This window comes from Rattus norvegicus, chromosome 9 (genome assembly GCF_021556685.1).
Source record: "Rattus norvegicus strain SHRSP/BbbUtx chromosome 9, alternate assembly SHRSP_T2T, whole genome shotgun sequence".
NCBI classification, from domain to species: Eukaryota; Metazoa; Chordata; class Mammalia; order Rodentia; family Muridae; genus Rattus; species Rattus norvegicus.
The window spans coordinates 11,014,058-11,027,338 of NC_141542.1; the positions used below are offsets into that span (position 1 = coordinate 11,014,058).

At 39.8% G+C, this 13,281-nt stretch overlaps 1 protein-coding gene across 1 annotated transcript in view; it reads left to right on the forward strand.

Annotated features, from left to right (window-relative positions):
- Kcnh8 (potassium voltage-gated channel subfamily H member 8) overlaps window positions 1–13,281 on the forward strand; it is a 426,523-nt gene that overhangs the window by 34,118 nt on the left and 379,124 nt on the right.

Sequence of the window (13,281 nt, forward strand, 5' to 3'; positions counted from 1 at the left end):
TCCAATCTCAACTTCTCTCATGTGTGCCCCAAGGGTTGAACTCACGTCGCTGATCTTGGCAATCAGCATTTTTAGCAGCAGAGCCATCCTGCTGACCCCCAGTCTGGAGCTATAATGAGCAGCACTGCTGTGAATTTCCTTCCAGATCTTTCCATTTACCTTGGGCAGTTCACACGGCAGTTCACTTTATTGTCTACGTCCAGATTATAACCATTCAAGTGGCTATGCAGTGATAGCTGGGGATTTTAATTTATGTCTTCTTAAAGATAAAGGCTATTGAATACTCTCTGAATACTTATTAGATGTATAAACATTTGCAATATTTCATCCTACATAATGAATCTCGTGTTGGTCTTTTGCATTATTGCACTATAAGAGATGTAAGTCTTTTTACCAGATAACAGATATATGGATAATTTCTTTCTGTAAGAAAGAATGTAAGCTTATGTGGTATTTATTTTATACATGACTGTGATTTTGGAAGACAGTGCTGCTTAGACCACAGGTTGAAAGACGGTTATTATCACGGTGGCTGACAATTCAGTCAATAAGATGTTTTTATGATTTGTTTGCTCTTTCTCTTTGAGGGACACTTAAACCTTATTGAAAATACTGAATCGATCTTATTTAAATGCCTGTATTCCTATTACTGATGATTCTGACAAAGCAATTAATATGATTTTCCTCATTTATTCTAAAAGTATAACTATTCCTGAAAATATTCTTTGAAGTTTCTCTTTGGATCCTGGGCCAGTTTTCAATGGCTGTGTGCATGTGTGTATAATTTTCTTCGCTTCTGAATTTGTGAATTAGTATTGTGCCAATAATTGTGGAACTCAGGCTTAAAGTTGCTGGGTTAATTCTCATGCCTAGATTAGTAATATCAGTTGGAAAATAACAATTTAGTGGGTGGGGGGCAAAGCAATGGATTTAAGAGGACAGTGTTAAGAGACTCATCTGCAAGCCCAGAGGTTCTAAAGAACTGTGTGAATCAGGGTTAAACTGCTGGGATAAGGGATTCTTGAATCATCTTCTTGGGTGATCTGGGAGACAATGCTACAGTGCACAGTTCCCTGAGTGCCTCCTCCCTCAGTTTCTTTGGAGGCAGAGCAGAAACAAAAGGTTTGCTACCTGCCATTATTAGCGTGAGACCAGTGTCCTTTTTACTTGAATATACCTTTTGTTTCATTTTCAAAAGTCTTCCTGAAGAAAACCTAACATGAACACCTGGCATTTCATCAATTCTTGCTGCTACGGGGTGCTTTTTCTGGGTCCTTTGTTCACGGATTGAAAGGGCAGAGCATAAACAGACCACTTCTCTGTGCCTCACCTTCACCCGATGTAGACGTGGGGGCAGGGAGGGCAGTGCCAATTTGATGTGTTCTGTTCTGTTGAATGATAAGCATTTTAAGAAAAAGTAAATACGGTCTTCTTCGCAGATGTAAGGTAAAATTGCATTAAAGATTTTACTTACGTCAATTTGAAAGGAACTGTGCTGCAGTGAAATGATTCATAGGATAATCTAACAAATCTCAAATTATCTGGAGTGAAAGACTGTCGAAAAGACTACCCCAAGACTTTCAAGGTAAGATCCCTCTGTAGGGTCTAAGGCAATAAATTCAGTCCTCAGCTATCCTCCTGGAAACGTATCCCTATAACGGAGAGACCATCCGGAAAACCACAACCACTTAAAATGCAGAGCAGTGGAGTTCAGCCCTAGAGTACACGCCTACAATACTACTCCTGCATGCCAGGGACCATTCTGGAAGAAGGGGCAGAAAAGTGATGAGAGGCAGAGGAATTCTTGGGGTGAACTAGTGTCTCCTGGGAATGTCAGAAGCTACAACTAGAAAGTCTCACCAGTATGACTTCCCGGACGTGTGCTAAACAAAGACAACAGTAGACTGACGTGACGGGGCCAGACATGAGAGTATACACAGCAGTAACACTACACAGACCGCACAGTTTATATTTAGGAGTGGCACGTATACATATATTCATATACATATATATTCATATGCATGTAATAACGGTTAATGAAAACAGAGGCCACGAATTAGAGAGAACATGGAGGGAAATACAGGATTTAGAGGGAGAAAAGGGAAGGGGAAATAATGCAATGATAATATCAAGAAATGAAAAACATAATCTTAAAATGCCAATGTCTTTAGATAAAACTGACATAGTCTAATGTCCTAGAGGAGGGACAGAAGCAAGGCACCCTGCATAACATCTCATCAGAAATGGGTTTTATTCACTTGCTTTGCATTTCCTTCTGATATCATGTAAGTTTTGTTGACCACTTTCTGTAGCATAAGAGATAGAGCGAGCCTCTGATTGCTGTCAGTTCTACTGTTGCTTTACGTGAACAGCTATAGGTGACCCATGAAAAAACGGGCATGACTGCAATTGAACAAAACCTTACTTTTTGACAGTGAAGTTGGAACTTAGTGTTGTTTTCCTCTGTCAGGAAAGAAACAATCATTGTTATGTTTTCTGGTGTCCAACAATTTAAAAATAATGAGGAAGTAAAGTCTTTGCTGTATCCCACATAAAACCAGCCCATAGCTAATCAAAATTACCATTCTACAAAGAATGAATTGAAAAATATAAACTCAAATTAACAGATTTTCAAAAATGTGATGTAATAAATTAACAGATATAGTAGCCTGATCATAGTAGAAGTTCGTATATGCATGATTAGATACATATAAATATATCAAGTATAGGAAACAGGAATAAAACAAGGGATTTGTATTATAGTAGTTGGGACAGCCGTGCTTGGCTAAGGAACCTATCCTTTTGATGGCAGTTATTGCCACAGAGTGGATGGACTGCTCTGCTTACAATACTGAACACAGTACCATGGTGAAGCCTAAATCACTTTTGATCCTGAGGACTGCCAGAGCTTGTCTTTCCAACCTCGCAGGGAAAGGCCAAGAAGTTGGAACTGATGGAGGTGTCTCTGAGTTCCTGAGAAGCAGCACAATTCAGAGCCCACGGTTACAGGCACCTAGAAGTTTCTCAGGACATACCTGACTGTTCCCTTCAGTTGCATATTTTTAAAAATTGCACATGTAATAATTTTATAAATTCTCACAAGTTAATCTTTTTAGAACTGTATGTTGAATAACTCATTCTGAGTCTGTATGAAATGCCCACTGGGAAAATGATTCTTTGATATGCTTATTTTTTCTATACCTTTACAACTGCTGATCACTTTTTTTTTAATTTTTATGAATTATGTGTTTCTTTTTTTTATTATTAACTTGAGTATTTCTTATATACATTTCGAGTGTTATTCCCTTTCCCAGTTTCCGGGCAAACATCCCCCTCCCCCCTCCCCTTTCTTATCGGTGTTTCCCTCCCCACCCTCCCACCATTGTCCCCATCCCCCCAACAGTCTAGTTCACTGGGGGTTCAGTCTTAGCAGGACCCAGGGCTTCCCCTTTCACTGGTGCTCTTACTAGGATATTCAATGCTACCTATGAGGTCAGAGTCCAGGGTCAGTCCATGTATAGTCTTTAGGTAGTGGCTTAGTCCCTGGAAGCTCTGGTTGCTTGGCATTGTTGTACATATGGGGTCTCGAGCCCCTTCAAGCTCTTCCAGTTCTTTCTCTGATTCCTTCAACGGGGGACCTATTCTCAGTTCAGTGGTTTGCTGCTGGCATTCGCCTCTGTATTTGCTGTATTCTGGCTGTGTCTCTCAGGAGCGATCTACATCCGGCTCCTGTAGGTCTGCACTTCTTTGCTTCATCCATCTTGTCTAATTGGATGGCTGAATATGCATGGGCCACATGTGGGGCAGACTCTGAATGGGTGTTCCTTCAGTCTCTGTTTTAATCTTTGCCTCTCTCTTCCCTGCCAAGAGTATTCTTGTTCCCCTTTTAAAGAAGGAGTGAACCATTCACATTTTGATCATCTGTCTTGAGTTTCATTTGTTCTAGGCATTTAGGGTAATTCAAGCATTTGGGCTAATAGCCACTTATCAGTGAGTGCATACCATGTATATCTTTCTGTGTTTGGGTTAGCTCACTCAGGATGATATTTTCCAGTTCCAGCCATTTGCCTACGAATTTCATAAAGTCGTTGTTTTTGATAGCTGAGTAATATTCCATTGTGTAGATGTACCACATTTTCTGTATCCATTCCTCTGTTGAAGGGCATCTGGGTTCTTTCCAGCTTCTGGCTATTATAAATAAGGCTGCAATGAACATAGTGGAGCACGTGTCTTTTTTATATGTTGGGGCATCTTTTGGGTATATGCCCAAGAGAGGTATAGCTGGATCCTCAGGCAGTTCAATGTCCAATTTTCTGAGGAACCTCCAGACTGATTTCCAGAATGGTTGTAACAGTTTGCAATCCCACCAACAATGGAGGAGTGTTCCTCTTTCTCCACATCCTCGCCAGCATCTGTTGTCCCCTGAGTTTTTGATCTTAGCCATTCTCACTGGTGTGAGGTAATCTCAGGGTTGTTTTGATTTGCATTTCCCTTATGACTAAAGATGTTGAACATTTCTTTAGGTGTTTCTCCGCCATTCGGCATTCCTCAGCTGTGAATTCTTTGTTTAGCTCTGAGCCCCATTTTTTAATAGGGTTATTTGTTTCCCTGTGGTCTAACTTCTTGAGTTCTTTGTATATTTTGGATATAAGGCCTCTATCTGTTGTAGGATTGGTAAAGATCTTTTCCCAATCTGTTGGTTGCCGTTTTGTCCTAACCACAGTGTCCTTTGCCTTACAGAAGCTTTGCAGTTTTATGAGATCCCATTTGTCGATTCTTGATCTTAGAGTGTAAGCCATTGGTGTTTTGTTCAGGAAATTTTTTCCAGTGCCCATGTGTTCCAGATGCTTCCCTAGTTTTTCTTCTATTAGTTTGAGTGTGTCTGGTTTGATGTGGAGGTCCTTGATCCACTTGGACTTAAGCTTTGTACAGGGTGATAAGCATGGATCGATCTGCATTCTTCTACATGTTGCCCTCCAGTTGAACCAGCACCATTTGCTGAAAATGCTATCTTTTTTCCATTGGATGGTTTTGGCTCCTTTGTCAAAAATCAAGTGACCATAGGTGTGTGGGTTCATTTCTGGGTCTTCAATTCTATTCCATTGGTCTATCTGTCTGTCTCTGTACCAATACCATGCAGTTTTTATCACTATTGCTCTGTAATACTGCTTGAGTTCAGGGATAGTGATTCCCCCTGAAGTCCTTTTATTGTTGAGGATAGCTTTAGCTATCCTGGGTTTTTTGTTATTCCAGATGAATTTGCAAATTGTTCTGTCTAACTCTTTGAAGAATTGGATTGGTATTTTGATGGGGATTGCATTGAATCTGTAGATTGCTTTTGGTAAAATGGCCATTTTTACTATATTAATCCTGCCAATCCATGAGCATGGGAGATCTTTCCATCTTCTGAGGTCTTCTTCAATTTCCTTCTTCAGTGTCTTGAAGTTCTTATTGTACAGATCTTTTACTTGCTTTGTTAAAGTCACTCCGAGGTACTTTATAGTATTTGGGTCTATTATGAAGGGTGTCGTTTCCCTAATTTCTATCTCGGCTTGTTTCTCTTTTGTATAGAGGAAGGCAACTGAATTATTAGAGTTAATTTTATACCCAGCCACTTTGCTGAAGTTGTTTATCAGCTTTAGTAGTTCTCTGGTGAAACTTTTGGGATCACTTAAATATACTATCATATCATCTGCAAATAGTGATATTTTGACTTCTTCTTTTCCGATCTGTATCCCCTTGACATCCTTTTGTTGTCTGATTGCTCTGGCTAGAACTTCAAGAACTATATTGAATAAGTAGGGAGAGAGTGGGCAGCCTTGTCTAGTCCCTGATTTTAGTGGGATTGCTTCAAGTTTCTCTCCATTTAGTTTAATGTTAGCAACTGGTTTGCTGTATATGGCTTTTACCATGTTCAGGTATGGGCCTTGAATTCCTATTCTTTCCAGGACTTTTATCATGAAGGGGTGTTGAATTTTGTCAAATGCTTTCTCAGCATCTAATGAAATGATCATGTGGTTTTGTTCTTTCAGTTTGTTTATATAATGGATCACGTTGATGGTTTTCCGTATATTAAACCATCCCTGCATGCCTGGGATGAAGCCTACTTGATCATGGTGGATGATTGTTTTGATGTGCTCTTGGATTCGGTTTGCCAGAATTTTGTTGAGTATTTTTGCGTCGATATTCATAAGGGAAATTGGTCTGAAGTTCTCTTTCTTTGTTGTGTCTTTGTGTGGTTTAGGTATAAGAGTAAATGTGGCTTCGTAGAAGGTATTCGGTAGTGATCCATCTGTTTCAATTTTGTGGAATAGTTTGGATAATATTGGTATGAGGTCTTCTATGAAGGTTTGATAGAATTCTGCACTAAACCCGTCTGGACCTGGGCTCTTTTTGGTTGGGAGACCTTTAATGACTGCTTCTATTTCCTTAGGAGTTATGGGGTTGTTTTACTGGTTTATCTGTTCCTGATTTAACTTCCGTACCTGGTATCTGTCTAGGAAATTGTCCATTTCCTGAAGATTTTCAAGTTTTGTTGAATATAGGTTTTTGTAGTAAGATCTGATGATTTTTTGAATTTCCTCTGAATCTGTTGTTATGTCTCCCTTTTCATTTCTGATTTTGTTAATTTGGACGCACTCTCTGTGTCCTCTCGTTAGTCTGGCTAAGGGTTTATCTATCTTGTTGATTTTCTCAAAGAACCAACTTTTGGTTCTGTTGATTCTTTCTATGGTCCTTTTTGTTTCTACTTGGTTGATTTCAGCTCTGAGTTTGATTATTTCCTGCCTTCTACTCCTCCTGGGTGTATTTGCTTCTTTTTGTTCTAGAGCTTTTAGGTGTGCTGTCAAGCTGCTGACATATGCTCTTTCCTGTTTCTTTCTGCAGGCACTCAGCGCTATGAGTTTTCCTCTTAGCACAGCTTTCATTGTGTCCCATAAGTTTGGGTATGTTGTACCTTCATTTTCATTAAATTCTAAAAATTTTTAATTTCTTTCTTTATTTCTTCCTTGACCAGGTTATCATTGAGTAGAGCATTGTTCAATTTCCAAGTATATGTGGACATTCTTCCTTGATTGTTATTGAAGACCAGTTTTAGGCCGTGGTGGTCCGATAGCACGCATGGGATTATTTCTATCTTTCTGTACCTGTTGAGGCCCGTTTTTTGACCAATTATATGGTCAATTTTGGAGAAAGTACCATGAGGAGCTGAGAAGAAGGTATATCCTTTTGCTTTAGGATAGAATGTTCTATAAATATCCGTTAGGTCCATTTGGCTCATGACTTCTCTTAGTCTGTCTACATCTCTGTTTAATTTCTGTTTCCATGATCTGTCCATTGATGAGAGTGGGGTGTTGAAATCTCCCACTATTATTGTGTGAGGTCCAATGTGTGTTTTGAGCTTTAGTAAGGTTTCTTTTACATATGTAGGTGCCCTTGTATTTGGGGCATAGATATTTAGGATTGAGAGTTCATCTTGGTGGATTTTTCCTTTGATGAATATGAAGTGTCCTTCCTTATCTTTTTTGATGACTTTTAGTTGAAAATTGATTTTATTTGATATTAGAATGGCTACTCCAGCTTGCTTCTTCTGACCATTTGCTTGGAAAGTTGTTTTCCAGCCTTTCACTCTGAGGTAGTGTCTGTCTTTGTCTCTGAGGTGTGTTTCCTGTAGGCAGCAGAATGCAGGGTCCTCGTTGCGTATCCAGTTTGTTAATCTATTTCTTTTTATTGGGGAGTTGAGGCCATTGATGTTGAGAGATATTAAGGAATAGTGGTTATTGCTTCCTGTTATATTCATATTTGGATGTGAGGTTATGTTTGTGTGCTTTCATTCTCTTTGTTTTGTTGCCAAGACGATTAGTTTCTTGCTTCTTCTAGGGTATAGTTTGCCTCCTTATGTGGGCTTTACCATTTATTATCCTTTGTAGTGCTGGATTTGTAGAAAGATATTGTGTAAATTTGGTTTTGTCATGGAATATCTTGGTTTCTCCATCTATGTTAATTGAGAGTTTTGCAGGATACAGTAACCTGGGCTGGCATTTGTGTTCTCTTAGGGTCTGTATGACATCAGTCCAGGATCTTCTGGCCTTTATAGTTTCTGGCGAGAAGTCTGGTGTGATTCTGATAGGTCTGCCTTTATATGTTACTTGACCTTTTTCCCTTACTGCTTTTAATATTCTTTCTTTATTTTGTGCATTTGGTGTTTTGACTATTATGTGACGGGAGGTGTTTCTTTTCTGGTCCAATCTATTTGGAGTTCTGTAGGCTTCTTGTATGCCTATGGGTATCTCTTTTTTTAGGTTAGGGAAGTTTTCTTCTATGATTTTGTTGAAGATATTTACTGGTCCTTTGAGCTGGGAGTCTTCACTCTCTTCTATACCTATTATCCTTAGGTTTGATCTTCTCATTGAGTCCTGGATTTCCTGTATGTTTTGGACCAGTAGCTTTTTCTGCTTTACATTATCTTTGACAGTTGAGTCAATGATTTCTATGGAATCTTCTGCTCCTGAGATTCTCTCTTCCATCTCTTGAATTCTGTTGGTGAGGCTTGTATCTACAGCTCCTTGTCTCTTCTTTTGGTTTTCTATATCCAGGGTTGTTTCCATGTGTTCCTTCTTGATTGCTTCTATTTCCATTTTTAATTCCTTCAACTGTTTGATTGTGTTTTCCTGGAATTCTTTCAGGGATATTTGCGATTCCTCTCTGTAGGCTTCTACTTGTTTATTAATGTTTTCCTGTGTTTCCCTAAGTGTGTTCATGTCTATCTTGAAGTCCTCCAGCATCATGATCAAATATGATTTTGAAACTAGATCTTGCTTTTCTGGTGTCTTTGGATATTCCATGTTTGTTTTGGTGGGAGAATTGGGCTCTGATGATGGCATGTAGTCTTGGTTTCTGTTGCTTGGGTTCCTGCGCTTGCCTCTCGCCATCAGATTATCTCTAGTGTTACTTTGTTCTGCTATTTCTGACAGTGGCTAGACTGTCCTATAAGCCTGTGTGTCAGGAGTGCTGTAGACCTGTTTTCCTCTCTTTCAGTCAGTTATGGGGACAGAGTGTTCTGCTTTCGGGCGTGTAGTTTTTCCTCTCTACAGGTCTTCAGCTGTTCCTGTGGGCCTGTTTCTTGAGTTCACCAGGCAGCTTTCTTGCAGCAGACAAGTTGGTCTTACCTGTGGTCCTGAGGCTCAAGTTTGCTCGCGGGGTGCTGCCCAAGGGCTCTTTGCGGCAGCAGCAACCAGGAAGACCTGTGCTTCAGTGCACCAGGGTTCCAGATGGCCTTTGGTGTTTTCCTCTGGCGTCCGAGATGTATGTTCAGAGAGCAGTCTCTTCTGGTTTCCCAGGCTTGTCTGCCTCTCTGAAGGTTCAGCTCTCCCTCCCACGGGATTTGGGTGCAGAGAACTGTTTATCCGGTCTGTTTCCCTCAGGTTCCGGCGGTGTCTCTGCTGTTCACTTTTAAGGGCCATTGAATATGTATTTTTGAGTCTAGAGAGACAATAATAGGTAAAATTTTATTTCGGATAGGACCTAATAAATATTGGTAGCAGGCTTTGTATTTCCTGCATTTTAATATTTGTTTGTCATTTTATTTTTTTAGTTTTTCTTTTAAACTGGCTTAAAAGATGGGATGTTTTAAAGTATAATCTTTCTCACACTATCTGTCTAGCTGCATCCATGGACTCACATTGGAGAGTATGTAGATCCATTCTAAAGTAGAAGGAAGCTTGTAGTGTTTGTGGAATTGCCTGATTATAAGTGCACTGTCTGTTGTGCCCATGTGAAATGCATCTTACCTATGGAAAGGAAGCAGCTAGAGGTACATGAGTGATGGAACGTTTCTTTGTCCAAGGAAGCCCAGAACATATGTTGGAATCCATATGAATCTGAGGCCCAGCACCCTTACAGTTGTTAGCACCTTTTCTACAGCATCTAATGTTTCTCATGCTGAGAACATTTGTCATTTGCAGAGAAATTAGGAATCCATGATTTCCTTGAGGCATTAGATTAGTATGAAAACTGTCTGTAAGTTTTGATTTGTTAGTGTTTTTTGTTTTGTTTTTTTTTTTTAAACAGTATACATGTTCATAAAATAAATTCTGTTACCAGGGAAAGTGGGCTTCTTTTTCTGGGTTGTTAGTCCCATTAGTAAAAGAATTTAATAGTGGACTCAGAAGAAGGCAAAAGGACAATTATATTAGAGTTTAAAGGAGCAGGCAGGTGAGCTGTAAATTTCAATAGCTGCCTGGAAGAGAGAGATGGGGGAGAGGAAGAGGAAGAGAGAAAAATTGTTATTTCAACATAGGCAAGGAGGATTGACAAAGAGCCGCATGGTAGGCTACAAGGAGGCAGCTCCAGAGAAAAACCAAAAGGTCTGAACTATCACAGAAAGCATACTTTGGCTCTAACTGGCATCCACAGGGAAAGATAGAAGAAAATGGAAAAGATACACTTGCTCACTCAGAAAGATAGGCAGACCTAAGAGAATATCATGATGGCTTTGTAGCTACTGCACCTGGGGCAGACTTTCTGGGAAGAAAGAGAGCAGGATCTCATTATCATGATAATTAGTCCTCCTATTTCTTTATTGTGGCTTTTCTCAAGGCTTGGTATCTACCACGTGCTTGACAGGATCAGCTGGATTAGTAGACTTGGAATATTAGGTCTGTACCCAAGGCCAGAGGTAAATTTTATTCTTTTGTCCAGAAAGAATATCTTTCCTTTAATACTCCTCAGTAGAGCCCTGATCTGAGCTACTGCCACACTTCTACATGTTTGTCATTGTACACAGTGTAGGGATCATGGCTGTAACCCTCATATATTTGAGTAACTAAATAAATGACTGTGTCCCTAGATATTGGGCCAAACTTTTCATTCAGAACCTGCAGATAAAGATTTCTTTTGGGCCATCCAAAGAAAAAGTACTTGGAGAAGAAAGAAACTTCAGCAGTTGAACGCAATGCTGCATTGTTCTGCATTAGGCCAGGACAAATATTTGCAAATCTTTATGTTCCATTACCGTATGCATAGTTATAAATTATCATCTCTTCCTCAACATATTAATAAAGTTTACGTTGACTAAATTTTCATGAATGAATGTATTATTTGTACTTTAGCATCAACTCTCTCAAATGTTTCCTAAGACTTATTTCATTTATAATAGGTTTGTGGATTTTGTTTTTCATAACTCTTGTATGTCACATAACCTTTCTTTTAAAGGATTGCTTTAGTTCTCAGAATTTTCATTTTTGCCTAATTATTGATAAATTACATAGCACTTCATACAGGGCTATGTGAATAAGATTTCTTAGTTCTGTAATTTCAACTTTATGACTTGCTTTTGTTTTTATAGCAACGTATTAAATAATGTCTGGGAAGACAGTTTTTAGAAGGTTACATTGTGAGTTCAATTTCTTATGGAGAAATTGTTTGTTGCATAATTTTCAGGAATTTGCAAGTCATGCCCACAAATGACAATTTTGGGTAAATTAGTGTCTGCTATCTGGTTCACAGGCACCTACCTGTAGTTTTCCTGGTATTGTCACATTATCAAGTGTCAATGACTTTGCTGTTAATCACAGAGTTATTGCAATAGGCCCTTAGTGAGATGATCATAAATTAGTTTGGAGCCTAAAAGCACAAAAGGGTGAAATTGGAATGAAAATGAGAGAACTTAAAACATGAAAATATAAAACAAGACCCAGAAAGACGGCTCAGTGCTTAGGAGCGTGGACTGATCTTGTAGAAGATGTGGATTCAGTTTCCAGCATCCATGTTGGGACTCACAGCCACCTGTAACTGCAGTTCCAGAGGATCTGACATTCTCTAACGGCCATTGTGGGTACTGCACACACATGGCACATACACTTCCATGCAAGCAAACACTCATACACACAGAACAAGTGGATTTTACAAGATAAGCCAAGAACAAGTTCCCTCATATTTGTACTGCTGAAATTTTACATCTCAATTGCTACAAGAACAAAGCCAATATATGAAAAAAAGATATTTCCTAAAAATATACAGTTATTAAATATGGTTTAAAATATATTAGTGAATACCAATTCCTTATCAAAGTTAAAATGTAGGAACAAATATTCCCCAAAAGCAGCTTCCACTGAACCTTGTGCAAAGCTGATTAATTGATTAGAATATCAGATTACAGAGTTAGGAATATTATAAGACCAAGTGGTCTTGGGTCATCATTATCCCCCTTAATAGCCATTTACTGCACCCATCTGTGCCTGACCTGACAGTTTTGTGACCATTAGGTATTTTTATTTATTCATTTTACGTTGCAATCACTGCTCTCCCTTTCAGGTCTTCCTCTCCCACACTCCCTCCCTTCTCACTACTTTTGTTCTCCTTTGAGAGGGTGGAGGACCCCCTGGGTATCCCCTCACCTGAAAACTTAAAGTCTCTGTAAGGCTAGGTGCATCCTCTCCCACTGAGGCCAGGCAAGGCAGCCCAGTTAGAAGAATGAATCCCACATACAGGCAACAGGTTTTGGCAAGGCTCCCAGCTCCAATTGTTTGGGACCCAAATGAAAACCAAGCTGCACATCCGGTACATATATTTAGGAGGCCTAGGTCCAGCCTGTGTATGTTCTTTGGCTGTTGGTGCAGATTCTGACAGCCCCAAGGGTTTATGCTAGTTGACTCTGTTGGTCTCCTGTGGAGTTCTTACTCCTTCAGTACCCACAATATTCCCTTTTATTCTTCCATAAGAGCCTCCAAGTTCCATCCACTATTTGGCTGTGGGTGTCTGTATCTGAGTCAGCTGCTCGGTGGAGCCTCTCAGCGGACACCATGCTCCTGTCTGTAAGTGTTATAGAGCATCATTAAGTGTGTCAGGGATTGGTGCTTGTCATGAGATGGCTGTCAAGTTGGATCGGTTATTCGTTGACCATTCCCTCAGTCTCTCCTCTACCCCTCAGCCTTGCATTTTGTAGCCAGGATAAACTTTAGATTGAAAGTTTTGTGGATGGGGTGGATTGGCATCGCTATTGCTCCACTGAGGTTCCTACCTGGCTTCAGCTTCCATAACCCCAATGTTGTGAGTCACAGCTAAGGTCACTGCCATTGATGGTTGGGCATCTCTCTTATCCCAGGTCTCTGTCAAGTCCTGGAGACGCCCCACACATCCTTAACCCCAACTTTGGTTGCAGGTTTCTGTTCCGTTTCATTGCCATCCAGCCATCTCTCCTGTTGAAAGGTTGTCTTTGTGTCTACAAATGTTTAGTAAATGCTGGTGACTATTTGGATAATTCCTTTCAGGCAGAACTGCCTC